This window comes from Tursiops truncatus, chromosome 17 (assembly GCF_011762595.2).
Source record: "Tursiops truncatus isolate mTurTru1 chromosome 17, mTurTru1.mat.Y, whole genome shotgun sequence".
NCBI classification, from domain to species: domain Eukaryota; kingdom Metazoa; phylum Chordata; class Mammalia; order Artiodactyla; family Delphinidae; genus Tursiops; species Tursiops truncatus.
This window is the reverse complement of record NC_047050.1, coordinates 43,404,463-43,418,503: the sequence shown is the minus strand read 5'-3', so window position 1 is coordinate 43,418,503 and position 14,041 is coordinate 43,404,463. Positions and strand designations below refer to the sequence as shown.

Sequence of the window (14,041 nt, the reverse complement as noted above, 5' to 3'; positions counted from 1 at the left end):
CAATCTGGTTTAAATAGTGATAGTTTTAAAATTTGTGTTTACTTATAAGTGAACTTGAACTTTTTTTCATACATTTAAAATCCATCAGTTATTTCTGTAAACTATCTGATCAGTTTTATTTAATACAACACTTCTCAGAGACTTTAATATGATCATCTGTATTGTGACTTTCCAAGAGATAGTGTTCAACATTTCCCAACTTTTATCCTTATAACCTTATTTTTAATAAATCACTTTCAGTAAACATGGTTCTATAAAACACTCTTGAAAATTACTGAAAACAAGATACCAGAATAAAATTGACTTGTGAAAGGACTTTGAAAATTGTCCAAAGAATGTATAATAGTGATAATTATTTGGTGGCATTTTTAGCAGATCTGGAAACCCCTAACTCATGGTTAGAAGCAAGATCAATGAAAACTTGAGTTTTATAGACCCCTGTCAGTACTCATCAGGATTCTTTTCCTTGCAGACTAAAACCCAGTTGACTGAAACCCAACCAACTCAAACTAAGCTAGGCAAAAACCAAACCAAATCCAAACAAAACAATTTATTTGCTCATATAAATAAGCTTTGGGAAGGTCTTCGATTAAGCTGTGCCTCAAGCATAAGAGGTGCCAAGATCTCAGAATGTGAGGTTTTCCTCTCTTGCTCTCTCGCTTTTCCCTGCTCCTCTGTTCAGCTTTATTCTTTCAGCTGAGACACTCGTCGTTTCTATCCCCAGTATTTCACTACTTCACCATCAGAGAGATTGAAACACTTGCTCTCAGGCCCCAGGTTCAGAAGTACCAGGGAAGAGCTGGCTTATTGCCCATATCTGAGCCGAACAGTGGTGCCAGGGCCAGTAACCATGAGGAGGCTGAGCGCCCATTAGTGCCTTGTGATGGCAGTAGGAGAGGAGCTTTGCCGAGAAAAAGAACGAAGAGCGGTTCTCTTTCACCAATAGATGACATGACATCCTCCATGTTAACAGAAGAGACAGAAACATCCCTGGAGACTATAATCATCATGAACTAAGTGAAACTTGGCAAAGAAATTTTAAAGAATTTAATATTCAATGTCCTTGTGCAGCTTGTACAGATTTGCTAATGTTAAAAACAGCATCAGACACTGGAAAAAAGGTTCTTAATTCACTGGATTTGGACAGGTGAAGTAACAAATAACAAAAGGATTGCCAGCTGTGGGCCTTATGTAGATTTATAAGCAAGCCTTGCAAGATACAGAAAACCAATTCTCTGCTTCACATTCAAACGGCTAGAATAGTACCGAATGGGGAAAACTGGACTACTCAGTACAATAGTTTGAGCATTTATAAGTTGTATTAGCTTTCTATCCTCCCCGCCCCCCCACTTGTTTTTTTTTTTTTTTTTTTGGTACATGGGCCTGTCACTGTTGTGGCCTCTCCCGTTGCGGAGTACAGGCTCTGGACGCGCAGGCTCAGCGGCCATGGCTCATGGGCCCAGCCGCTCCGCGGCATGTGGGATCTTCCCGGACCGGGGCACGAACCTGTGTCCCCTGCATCGGCAGGCGGACTCCCAACCACTGTGCCACCAAGGAAGCCCCCGCCCCCCCACTTTTAAAATTGAAGTATAGTTGATACTGTGTTAATTTCAGGTTACAGCAAAGTGATTTAGTTATATACACACTTTTTTTTCAGATTATTGTCCATTATAGGTCATTACGAGATATTGAATATAGTTCCCTGAGTGATACAGTAAAACCCTTGTTGCTTATCTATCTCACGTATAGTAGTTTATATCTGTTAATCCCATATTCCTAATTTATCCCTCCCCCCTCCCTTTCCCCTCTGGTAACCATAAGTTTGTTTTCTATGTCTGTGAATCTGTTTCTGTTTTGTATATAGATTCATTTGTATTCTTTTTTAGATTCTGCATATAAGTAATATCTTATAATATTTGTTTTTCTCTGTCTGACTTCCTTCACTTAGTATGATATCCTCTAGATCCATCCATGTTGCTGCAAATGGCAATATTTCATTCTTTTTTATGGCTGAGTAATATTCCATTGTGTGTATCATATATATATATATATATATATATATATATATGTGTGTGTGTGTGTGTGTGTGTGTGTGTGTGTGTAATCTTCTTAAACCAGTTGTCTGTTGATAGGCACTTGAGTTGTTTCCATGTCTGGCTATTTTAAATAGTGCTGCTATGAACACTGGAGTGTATGTATCTTTTCCAATTAGCGTTTTCATCTTTTCCAGATATATGCCCAGGAGTGGGATTGCTAGATCATATGATAACTCTATTCTTAGTTTTTTAAGGAACTTTCATACTCTTTTCCATAGCAGCTGCACAAATTTACATTTCCACTGACAGTGTATGAAGGTTCCCTTTTCTCTACACCCTCTCCAGCATTTATTATTTGTAGACTTTTTGAAGATAGCCTTTCTGACCAGTGTGAGATGATACTTCGCTGTGGTATTGATTTGCATTTTTCTAATAATTAGCAATGTTGAGCATCTTTTCCTGTGCCTGTTGGCCATCTGTATGTCTTCTTTGGAGAAATGTCTATTTAGGTCTTCTGCCCATTTTTTGATTGGGTTGTTTGGTTTTTTTGATATTGAATTGTATGAGCTGATGGTATATATTGGATATTAACTTCTTGTCAGTTGCATTGCATCATTTGCAAATATTTTCTCCCATTCCGTAGGTTGTCTTTTCATTTTGGTGATTGTTTCCTTTGCTGTGCAAAAGCTTTTAAGTTTGATTAGGTCCCATTTGCTTATTTTTGCTTTTATTTCTTTTGCCTTGGGAGGCTGATCTAAGGAAATATTGCTACAATTTATGTCTGAGAACGTTTTGCCTATTTTCTCTTCTAGGAGTTTTATGATGTCATGTCATATTTAGGTCTTTAAACCATTTTGAGTTTATTTTTTTAAATGGTGTGAGGGAGTGCTCTAATTTCATTGAATAACATGTAGCTGTCCAGCTTTCCCAATACCACTTGCTGAAGAGACTGTCTTTTCTCCACTGTATATTCTTGTCTCCTTTGTTGTAGATTAATTGACCATAGGTGTGTGGGTTTATTTCTGGGCTCTCTATTCTGTTCCATTGACCTATATGTCTGTTTTTGTGCCAGTATCATGCTGTTGGTTTGTTTTTTTCTTAAACTGTTTTTTTTAAAATTTATTATTTGGCTACGTCGGGTATTAGTTGTGGCACACAGGATCTTTCATTGTGATGTGTGGGCTCTTCATTGTGGTGCACAGGCTTCTCTCTAGTTGTGGCACGTGGGCTCCAGAGCACATGGGCTCTCTAGTTGTGGTACGCGAGCTCAGTAGTTGGGGCACCCTGGCTTAGTTGCCCTGTGGCATGTGGGATCTTAGTTCTGTGACCAGAGATCGAACGGGTGTCCCCTGCATTGCAAGATGGATTCTTTTTTTTTTTTTTTTTTGCGGTACGCAGGCCTCTCACTGCTGTGGCCTCTCCCGTTGTGGAGCACAGGCTCTGGACGTGCAGGCTTAGCGGCCATGGCTCACGGGCCCAGCCGCTCCGCGGCATGTGGGATCCTCCTGGACCGGGGCACGAACCCGTGTCCCCTGCATCGGCAGGCGGACTTTCAACCGCTGCGCCACCAGGGAAGCCCCCGCAAGATGGACTCTTAACCACTGGACCACCAGGGAAGTCCATCATGCTGTTTTAATTACTGTAGCTTTGTGGTATTGTCTGAAGTCTGGGAGGGTTATGCCTCCAGCTTTTTTCTTTTTCCTCAGGATTGCTTTGGCAATTCTGGGTCTTTTGTGCTTCCATATAAATTTTAGAATTATTTGTTCTAGTTCTGTGAAAAATGTCATGGGTATTTTGATAGGGATTGCATTAAATCTGTAGATTGCTTTGGATAGTATGGCCGTTTTAACAATATTGATTCTTCCAGTCTAAGAGCATGGGATAGCTTTCCATTTCTTTGAGTCATCTTCAATTTCCTTTATCAATGTTTCATAGTTTTCAGCATATAGTTTTCAGTTTTATAGTTAACTCTTTGGTTAAGTTTATTCCTAGTTTTTTTGTTGCTGTTGTTGTTGATGTTTGTTTGCTTTGATGCAATTTTAAATGTTTTTTCTATCTTCTTTTTGATATTTCATTTTAGTATAATTGTAAGAAATGCAACAGATTTCTGTATATTAGTCTTGTATCCTGCTACCTTGATGAATTCATTTATTAGTTCTAATAGTTTTTGTGTGGAGTCTCTAGGGTTTTCTATATAGAGTATCATGTCATCTACAAACAGTGACAGTTTTACCTCTACCCTTCCAATTTGGATACCTTTTATTTCTTTTTCTTGTCTGATTGCTGTGGCTAGGACTTCTAATACTATGTTGAATAGAAGTGGTGAGAGTGGGAATCCTTGTCTTGTTCCTGAATTTAGCAGGAAGGCTTTCATCTTTTCACCATTGAGTATTATGTTGGCTGTGGCTAGTCATAAATGGTTTTTATTTTGTTTAGATATGTTCCCTCTGTACCCACTTTGGTGAGAGTTTTTATCATGAACGGATGTTGAATTTTATCAAATCCTTTTTCTGCATCTATTGAGATGATCATGTGGCTTTTGTCTTTTCTTTTGTTAATGTGGTGTATCACATTGATTGATTTGCATATATTGAACATCCTTGTGACCCTGGAATGGGTCCAACTTGATCATGGTGTATGATTCTTATGTCGTTGGATTTGGTGGGTTTTTTTTTTAATGTCTTATTATTTTCAATAGCTTTAATTATATATTTAAATTAGAATCCCCGATTCTTAAAAACCTTAATTTCCAGTGACAACCAAGAGGCAAGTAATAGTTACCAAAGTCTGGAGAAACTATTTTAGATGATTTTTAGAACATAATTATTCTTATGGTTTACCTAAAAGCTCTTATCTCATTTATATTTAAAGTTTCATCATATCAAGTTATTTTTCTTGCTGACAAATTTGCAACAGACATAACAAGACTTCATTGAACTTTTATTAAACCTAGATGCAGTGAAAGTACTATACTTAATGTTGATGGCTCTAAAGACATGTCTATATTAATTAGATCAACAAACTTAAACATTAATACCAGGTATTAATTTAATACTATGTATTTCCCAGTTCACATGAAACTGAAACTCATTTAGCTTAATTTCTCTTGTATTTAGAATGGTTTGGTTTGTAAGCGCTTACTTTTCTTTAAGCCAATTAAATAGAGCTCATTTACAGATTAACCTCAGCAATGTTATCCAAAGACAAACAAACAGAGAGACATCATAGTTCTCATTTCAAAATTTCAGCCCTGAGTCAGGTACAGCAATGTAAAACCCATCAGTTTACAAAAGAGGATTAAAGTTGGTTTTCTGGCAGATGGAACAAATCAAGCTCACTTGTCTAGATGGCTTGTCTAGATGGCTAAACCCTTTCTACTAATATTTATGGAAAACAAGTCAAGTTCTAAATTACTGTACCCACTTTTTCGAAATTTGCATTTTGAAAAGATGGCAGAGGTAAGGGTTCTTGAGAAGACCAGATAGACATTTGTATCTCAAAGATACAGGCAAGTTTCTCCTGGGATGACTTTGTTTCCCCTTTGTTTAGTATTTACAAGTCTCTTAAGATCTCCCATATTTATTAGAAAATCAATCAATTTGTTCCCCGCTGTCAATGTTACCTGGCCCCCCTGTGGGGAAATCAGAATCTGATGCCTCAAGTGCAAGGAAGTCTGATGGCCTCTTACAAGATATTGGGGCAAGGGAAATTGCCCTGCTGTATAAGTGGCTCCCGGTCCAAATTGGGTGCCCTGTCTGGTCTTAGATGGTGATACTAAACCAGGTCCCTGTGCCCCGGAGGTTACCATAGAAACTTCTATTTGATCCCCTTGGGTAGGAGGCAGTGAATATGTTGGCAGCATGGGAGGGGGCAGTTGGAACAACTGCCAGTGCCGCCAGCTCGGCCACTGGGGGAGCTGGATAGGCTGGAGGGGGGTTTCAGTTTTGAAATAACATGTCCCCACTCTCATTTTTTTCTATTCACTTGTAGAACAGGTTTCCCCTTGGGTTTCCTTTCAGATCCCTGAACCATAAGGTGGCAGCCCTCTGACTCCTTTTCCTCCTGATGCAATATAGCGTAAATGCTCCTACATATGGAATCTCAACTCTTTTCCCTGCTCTTTTTTTTAAAATAAATTTATATATTTATTAATTTATTTTTGGGTGTGTTGGGTCTTCATTGAGGTGCACGGGCTTCTCATCTCGGTGGCTTGTCTTGTTGCGGAGCACAGGCTCTAGGTGCGCGGGCTTCAGTAGTTGTGGCACGCAGGCTCAGTAGTTGTGGCTTGCGGGCTGCAGTGCGCAGGCTCAGTAGTTGTGGCACACAGGCTTAGTTGCTCTGCGGCATGTGGGATCTTCCTGAACCAGGACTTGAACTCATGTCCCCTGCATTGACAGGCGGATTCTTAACCACTGCACCACCAGGGAAGTCCTTCCCTGCTCTTCTGCAGAACATTTCTAACTGTGAGATTGTGTAATAATTGAGTGAGCCATTCAGGGGCCATCGTTCTTCTGATCCTAACATATATTGGGTCCACGCCCTATTATAATAATACATCATGTCTTTCTTAGTCATAGGCTCACGGGTATGTTTTGCCCATTTATCTAATATATTCCCCAAAGGGCTCTCCTTCAGGATAGATATTTTCCACTTTTAAAAGTTTGATAACATCAAGACAGAAAAGACGCAGACAAATTCCAACACACAAGGCACAAATTCTAGCACTGATGCACACAAAACCAAGAGAAAACCAAGACAAGACCAACGAACCAGTTCCCAAATCGGGTAGACTTACCCTACAAAACCAATGAACTAGTTCCCAGTGAACCGCTTCCCAGAATCAGGTAGAGTCCAACAACAATTCCCCCCTCTAGCAGGGTACCCCCACCAGATTGGCTTTCCCATAAAGGAAAAACTCAGACTGAGGGGGAAATATGTTCCTAGCGTGCATGCCGGAGTGACTTACCCTCCAGAATCGAATCGAGTGCATCGACTTGTAGCCCCAGATGGAACCGAAGTTCCCGAAATGGAAGTTTGTTGGTTCCTTGCCTCAACTGCCAAGTGCTGGGGTAGCTGGTGCCGCTTCAAGGGAACTTTGAAGGGAAGATCCTCAGGACAATGGTCCTGGCAGCTGCTAGGGCCCTGCCCCAGTATTCCCTGAGCGGGGCCGGCTAGCCATGAGCAGCAAGGCTCCTGGCTGGCTAAGCCAAATTTGTTACTGAGTCCAAGCTCGCCCTGCTCGCTGGACGACAGGCGAACGAATCGGAGATGAGGTGTTGAGGCAAAGGAATACAACTTTATTTGGAAATCTGGCAGACTGAGAAGATGGCAGACTAGTGTCTCTGAAAAACCATCTTATCTGGGTCTGGATGCCAGTTTCTTTTATAGAATCAGAGGGAGAGGCGGTGAGGAAGTGAAGTAAAAGGGCCATCAGTCTTGCAAAACATCTCCTGGAATCTAGATGCGGTTTTGTAATAGCTTTCTGTTTGCTGCTCTAACATTACCACAAGCTTAGTGGCTTACAGGATACAAATTTATCTTACAGTTCTGGAGGTCAGCAGTACAAAATGGGTCCCAGTGCTAAAATCAAGGTGCTGGCAGGGCTGCATTCCCTTCTAGAGGCTTCAGGGGAGAATCGGCTTCCTTGCCTTTTCCAGTTTCTAGAGGCTGCCCACATTCCTTGGCTCTGGTCCCTTCCCCCCATCTTCAAAGCCAGCAGGTTCAGCCTTTCTCACATCACATCATTCTGACTCACTTCCATTGTCACATTTCTTTCTCTGACTCTGTCTCCTCTTCTGCCTCCCTCTTCTACTTTTAAGGACTCTTGTGATTGCATTGTGCCCATGTGGATAATTCAAGATAATTTCTCTATGTTGAGGTTGGCTGATTAGAAACCTAGATTCCACCTTCAATCTTTTTAAAAATTAATTAATTAATTTGGTTGCTCCAGGGCTCCTTAGTTGCAGCAGGCAGGCTCCTTAGTTGCGGCTTGCAGGCTCCTTAGTTGTGGCATACGAACTCTTAGCTGCAGCATGTGTGTGGGATCTAGTTCCCTGACCAGGGATCAAACCCGGGCCCCCTGCATTGGGAATGTGGAGTCTTCACCACTGCACCACCAGGGAAGTCCCCATCTTCAATCTTAATTCGCCTTTGCCATGTAATGTGCCACGTTCAATGGGGATTAGGATGCAGACATATTTGAGGAGGCATTATTCTACCTACCACACAAATTAAGAACTTAAAGACAGCATCAGGAATTTACTGGGACATGCGCGTTCCTGCCGAAAGGGGGGTGAATTTCCCAGCTCCAGGAATTTGTGGCAGAGTGGGCAAATAACCGCGGCTCTCCAGGAGCCCCGATGCTCGCACCACGTTGAGGCGCCAAGCAGGCGAAACCGCAACACATCACCTGGGAGGAGGACCAGGGCGACCAGGAGGACAGCAGCCGCAGCAGGGAGCCCCGGAGCATGCATACGCGGCGCCGGCGGCGGGGAGCCGGGTGCTCCAATGAACTCCCCAGGGGGTGGCGGTGACGTGACTGTGGACCGAGCAGGGATAAAGAGGCCTCGGCGGGAGGAGACTCACATCTGTGAGAAACGCCGTGCCAAGTTGTTCAGTTTCTCAGAATTCTTAGACCATAAGAAAAATCGCACTAAACATCCACCTGTCCTCATCATGAACGACAGCGAGGGGCCGGTGCCTTCAGAAGATTTCTCCGGGGCTGTGCTGAGCCACCAGTCACACAGCCCAAGCAGGAAGGATGGTCACAGAGAGGATGATGGCAGCTCAGGGGACACGAAGGAGAAGCCGGGGCAGAGTCCGTCGTGTACTTCAAGACGGAGGCCGCCCTGCCACCCACACCTCAGGACATAAGCTATTTACCCAAAGGCAAAGTGGCCAACACCAATGTCACGCGTCAAGCACCACGGGGCACCAAGGCGGCCGTGAACCGGCGGAGCGCGGACGCGCCCCCAGCCCTGCTGCCCGGCGCCAGCAGCATCCCCTGGGTCCTCGAGCAGATCCTGTGTCTGCAGCAGCAGCAGATCCAGCTCGCGGAGCAGATCTGCATGCAGGTGAACCTGTGGACCTCCCACGCCCTCAACTCCAGCGGCGTGGCCGGAGCCGACTCCCTGAAGACGCTGGGCGGCCACGTGTCCCAGCAGGCTTCGGCGGCTGTGGCTCTACTCATCCGGAAAGCGGGGAGCCCAGCTTTGCCCCCTGAACACCTTGAAACCAGCCAAGCTACCTCACACCAGCATCCCTTCCGTTGCCAGCTCCGCGTCCCCGGCGCTGACGCCCTTCTCCCTGAAGCCAGATGGGACCCAGGTACTCCCCAGTGTCCTGTCACGCCCCTCGGGGGTGTTGCTACCTCAAGCCCCAGGCTCTGTGCTCTTCCAGAGCCCCTTCTCCGCCATGGCATTAGACCCGCCCAAGAAAGGGAAAGGAAGCCACCGAGTGTCTCCCCGGTACATGTCAAACCCAAGGACAAAGTCCTCTACAAGCACAAGTGTAAGTACTGTAGCAAGGTTTTGGGGACTGATAGCTCCTTGCAGATCCACCTCCGCTCCCACACTGGAGAGAGACCCTTCGTGTGCTCTGCCTGCGGCCACTGGTTCACCACAAAGGGCGGCCTCAAGGCGCACTTCCATCAGCATCCCCAGGTGAAGGCAAACCCCCAGCTGTTTGCCAAGTTCCATGACAAGATGGCGTCAGGCAGTGGCCTTCCCTACGCGCTCTCTGGCCCTGTCTCCATAGATGAATATCTCTAAGGAGAGCCCATCTTTGCGATAGGGACCCCCAATGTAGGGCTACCTCAGAATCTCTCTTTGGGGACTAACCCCAAGGACCTCATGGTGGCCCATTGCCCAACAATCTGCAGCCCAGGCCTTCTCCGGAAAGTGAGGGTGGATCCATCCTACCCGGGGTGAGGTTAAACCATAATCCCCTGAGGGTTGGTGGCTTCCAAGGGAGCGGGACACCTGAGCTGGGGTCAGAGACCCTGAAATTTCAGCAGCTGGTGGAGAACATCAACAAGACCACCACCGATCCCAACGAATGTCTCATATGCCACCGTGTCTTAAGCTGCCAAAGTTCCCTCATAATGCATTACTGCACCCACACCGGGGAGAGGCTGTTCCAGTGTAAGATCTGTGATTGAGCCTTCTCCACCAAAGGCAACCTGAAGACGCACTTTGGGGTGCACTGGACCAACACGTCCATAAAGATGCAGCATTCGTGCCCCATCCGCCAGAAGAAGTTTACCAACGCGGTCATGCTGCAGCAGCATATTCAGATGCACATGGGTGGTCAGATTCCCAACACGCCTCTGCCGGAGAATCCCTGTGACTATATGTGTCCCGAGCCAATGATGGTCGATGAAAATGTCAGTACAAGCATTGTCTGTCATGATGATGTCGAGAGCATCGATGTAGATGAAGTCTGCTCCCAGGAGGCCCCTGGCAGCTCCTTGAAGCTCCCCATGCCCCTTCCCAGCATCCACTCGCCATCACCTACTCTAGGGCTGGCCTCGGTGGCTTCCCTAGATGCCCTGGGGAAGGCGGGTCTCGCTGGTCTTGTCCTGCAGCGACAGAGCAGCCGAGAAAATGGTTCAGTGGAGAGTGATGGCTTGACCAACGACTCTTCCTCCTCAGTGATGGGGGACCAGGAGTATCTGAGCCGAGGTCCAGATGTCCTGGAGACCACGTCCTTCCAGGCAGTCTCCCCAGCCAATAGCCAAGCGGAGAGTGTCAAGTCCAAGTCTCCCAATGCTGGTGGCAAAGTGGAGAGCTCCGAGAACAACCGCACTGAGATGGAAGGTCAGAGCAGTGGCCCACCGACATTTATCTGAGCCCAGCCAACCTATGTCAAAGTTGAAGTTCCTGGTGCATTTGTTGGTCCTGCGACCATGTCCGCAGGTATGACACCCTTGTTAGCGGTCAAGCCCCGAAGACAGGCCAAGCAGCACAGCTGCACAAGGTGCAGGAAGAACTTCTCACCTGCGAGCACGCTTCAGATTCACGAGCAGACTCACACTGGGGAGAAGCCTTTCGTGTGTAACATTTGTGGGCCAGCTTCTACCACCAAAGGCAACTTGAAGGTCCATCATATGACGCATGGGGCCAACAAGAGCTCAGCACGCCGTGGCAGGAAGCTGGCCATGGAGAACACCATGGCTCTATTAGGAACGGACAGAAAGAGGGTCCCCGAGATATTTCCCAAGGAAATCCTGGCCCCTTCAGTGACGGTGGACCCTGTTGTGTGGAACCAGTACACCACCATGCTCAATGGTGACCTGGCCATGAAGACCAACGAAATCTCCGTGATCCAGTGTGGTGGCGTTCCCACCCTCCCAGTGTCGCTGGGGGCCAGGTCTGTGGTGAATAACACTGCTACCTCCAAGATGGACGGCTCCCAGTCGGCCATGAGTGCCGAGATGGAGAAGCCGGGAGCTGCCGACAGCATCCCCAAACACCAGTTCCCTCACTTCCTGGAGGAAAACAAGATGGCCACCAGCTATGCTACAGGAGAGCGCACGTCGAAGGAGCAGTGCAATGACCTCTCTAGAACTGTACCTTTTTTGTTTGTTTTCCTTAAAGATCCCCATCTCCTCCAGTTTTCTTCCTGATGTGCAAATAATGTTTTGAGTTGTGGTCGCAACCTCAGGCACATCCTACAGTCACAATGTTGCTATGCTGCTTTGCAAAAACAAACAAACAAAAAGAAAAAAAATCATACTAAAACAAATACAGACTAGTAATTTTTTTTAATTTTGGAAAGAAGCGAGTCTTGCGGAGTACTTTTGTTACTTGCAACAAACTATATACATAAAACCTTTGTACAACCTAGAGTAACTGTTTCCAAAGACTGTCACCTATTTCAAGTTGGAAGGTGTTGAACCACCATGGAGAAGACAACTGTTTTGCCTGTTTGGGGGTTGGGAGTGGGTAGGTGGGTACTGTGTACTTACTTCTGGGGTGACTGTATGCTGGTAAATGGACGTCTGTTTAGGGACCTGTTTTGTATTCTCCCAACACTACACCCATTTTTCTCTTCTTTTTTGAATGTACTTTTTTTTTTTTTTAAACCAAGGTTGTAGAATTCCAAATTTTTTTTCAACCTTGGAAGCTTAAGTAGAATGCCCTAAAGTGGACGGATTTTAGTCCTTAGAGAGTCAACATGTGTGTTGCTGCTTATTTAAATGCAGTTCAGTTGGAGCCCCAAGAGTGCCAAGGTCCTCCCTATGCTTTCCAGATGCCCTTCTTCTTCCTAAAACCAGGAGAGAGGAGCACCTGAGCAGGGAATCTCAGGTGACTTAATTTAGTTCACCAGTGCCTACTCTGAAGAGCTGGGTATCCGTTCTTGAAGAAACAAGCTCACCAGAAGGGCATGTTTTCTTATTATATACTAATAACTTCTTATACTAATTTGTACCAGAAGTTCCTTGATTGTGACTTATGCCAAGTAATTATGAAGATTTTTTTTTTTTCTGAGTATTGCATGAAGGCTACCAAGTTGGAACAGGCAAGTCTTGGGTGTGAAAGCTTTAATTTACCTACATCATTCATGTGTTATTTTTGTAGCTATAGTCTCTATTTTCTTATTTGATGACCGCTGAAGTGTTCCTAGGCCCTGTTGTAAACCTAAGAGTTGATGTATTCGTGGAGCAGCTGGAAGTTCAAGATGTTGTTGTGGTTCTTTTTTTCTTAATCCCCCTTTTGTATATGTGATATTAAGCAGACAATGAAGCTTTACTCTTGAGGATTTAACAAGGAAGGAGAAAGAAAGACCCACATTTCTAGGTGAAGTCTTTGCCCCTCAATGTGGAAAAGTGGATTGGGACTGTTCTCAAGTCTGTCTCTCGGTAACTGCACCTGATTTTAGGATCCAAAAAAATTTTTTTTTGTTTTGCCAAGTTGTGCCTTTCCTTCTGGAATTGTAAGTGAACACAGTAATAGGACCTGTTTACACTGTGAAGTGGATATTGTTACAGAAAATACACCAGAGGCTTTCTCACTTGTTAAGCTAATAATGCCTTGTGAATGTATTATCGACAGAGAAACCCCTGTAGTTTTTACCTGCTGATGTCTGTCTGCTGGAGAATAAATTTTGGATGTTTCTTTGTTTCACCAAAAAAAAAAAAAAAAAAGACAGCATCAGCATTTTCTCCTGAACCATCAAAAAGATGATTGACATTTGAAATACTCCAAATGTATAAATTCTAAAGTTTAAATGTTTGAAATGCTCAGGAGACAGTTTACATGGACATGGTAAGGTAAGTCTCTCTGTAGGCTAAGCCCTAATTTAGAGGCAAGAAATTTATTGGAAAAAAATCAGGTTATTTTTACAAACTGGCTATTTATTTTTGAATAATTCAGGAAAAATTCCCCATTGCTTAATTTCAATTATATCCTCCCAGCAACAGTACTAATCATATACAATATAACCATAGTATTACATAGAACCCACGTTTTAAATTTTGAAATGTAAAATACCCATAACATAAAACCAGAGGGGAAAAATTCTTATAAAGCATTTTAAAATCAGCAAAGCATTATCCTTTTCTTAGCCAACTGGGAAGCTTCTTCATAATACCACTGAGATTATTCCCTCCTTCCCTGAAGACAAAGTTATGCTTAAAGCTGCCCAAATATGTAAAGACAATGATGAATAGAGTTTACTGCAGATACATCACCAAATAAGAAAAAGGGTGAATTTTATGGTACATGAGTTATGGTATTGAATTATATCTCAATAAAGATGTTACTAAAAAAAAGTTCAGAGACTCATAAGTGGTAGATCTTCCACCTTTAAGTAAGACTAGGCTTTTCAATAACAGTTTATATGTACTGAGTACTTATTAAGGACCAGAATTTTTCTAAGTATTCTCTTAGAAATACTCATCTAATCCTTACAATAACCCTATAAGATAAGCACCCCACACATAAAGAAACTGTGGCTTGCCTAAGATCACACAAGAGTAAATGGCAGAATTGGGATCTGAACTC

General features: G+C 44.1%; 2 long non-coding RNA genes and 1 pseudogene across 2 annotated transcripts in view; 2 read left to right on the top strand and 1 right to left on the bottom strand.

Annotated features, from left to right (window-relative positions):
• Positions 1-7,455, bottom strand: part of LOC141276922 (uncharacterized) — an 82,120-nt gene extending 74,665 nt beyond the window's left edge. Inside the window, exon 1 of the long non-coding RNA XR_012327295.1 lies at positions 7,003-7,455. This is a non-coding gene — a long non-coding RNA (uncharacterized lncRNA). The remainder of the gene's footprint in view (positions 1-7,002) is intronic.
• The window catches only part of LOC141275687 (uncharacterized), a 52,777-nt gene that overhangs the window by 10,588 nt on the left and 28,148 nt on the right, over positions 1-14,041 (top strand). The window lies entirely within an intron of this gene.
• Positions 7,604-11,661, top strand: LOC117308650 (sal-like protein 4 pseudogene; annotated as a pseudogene).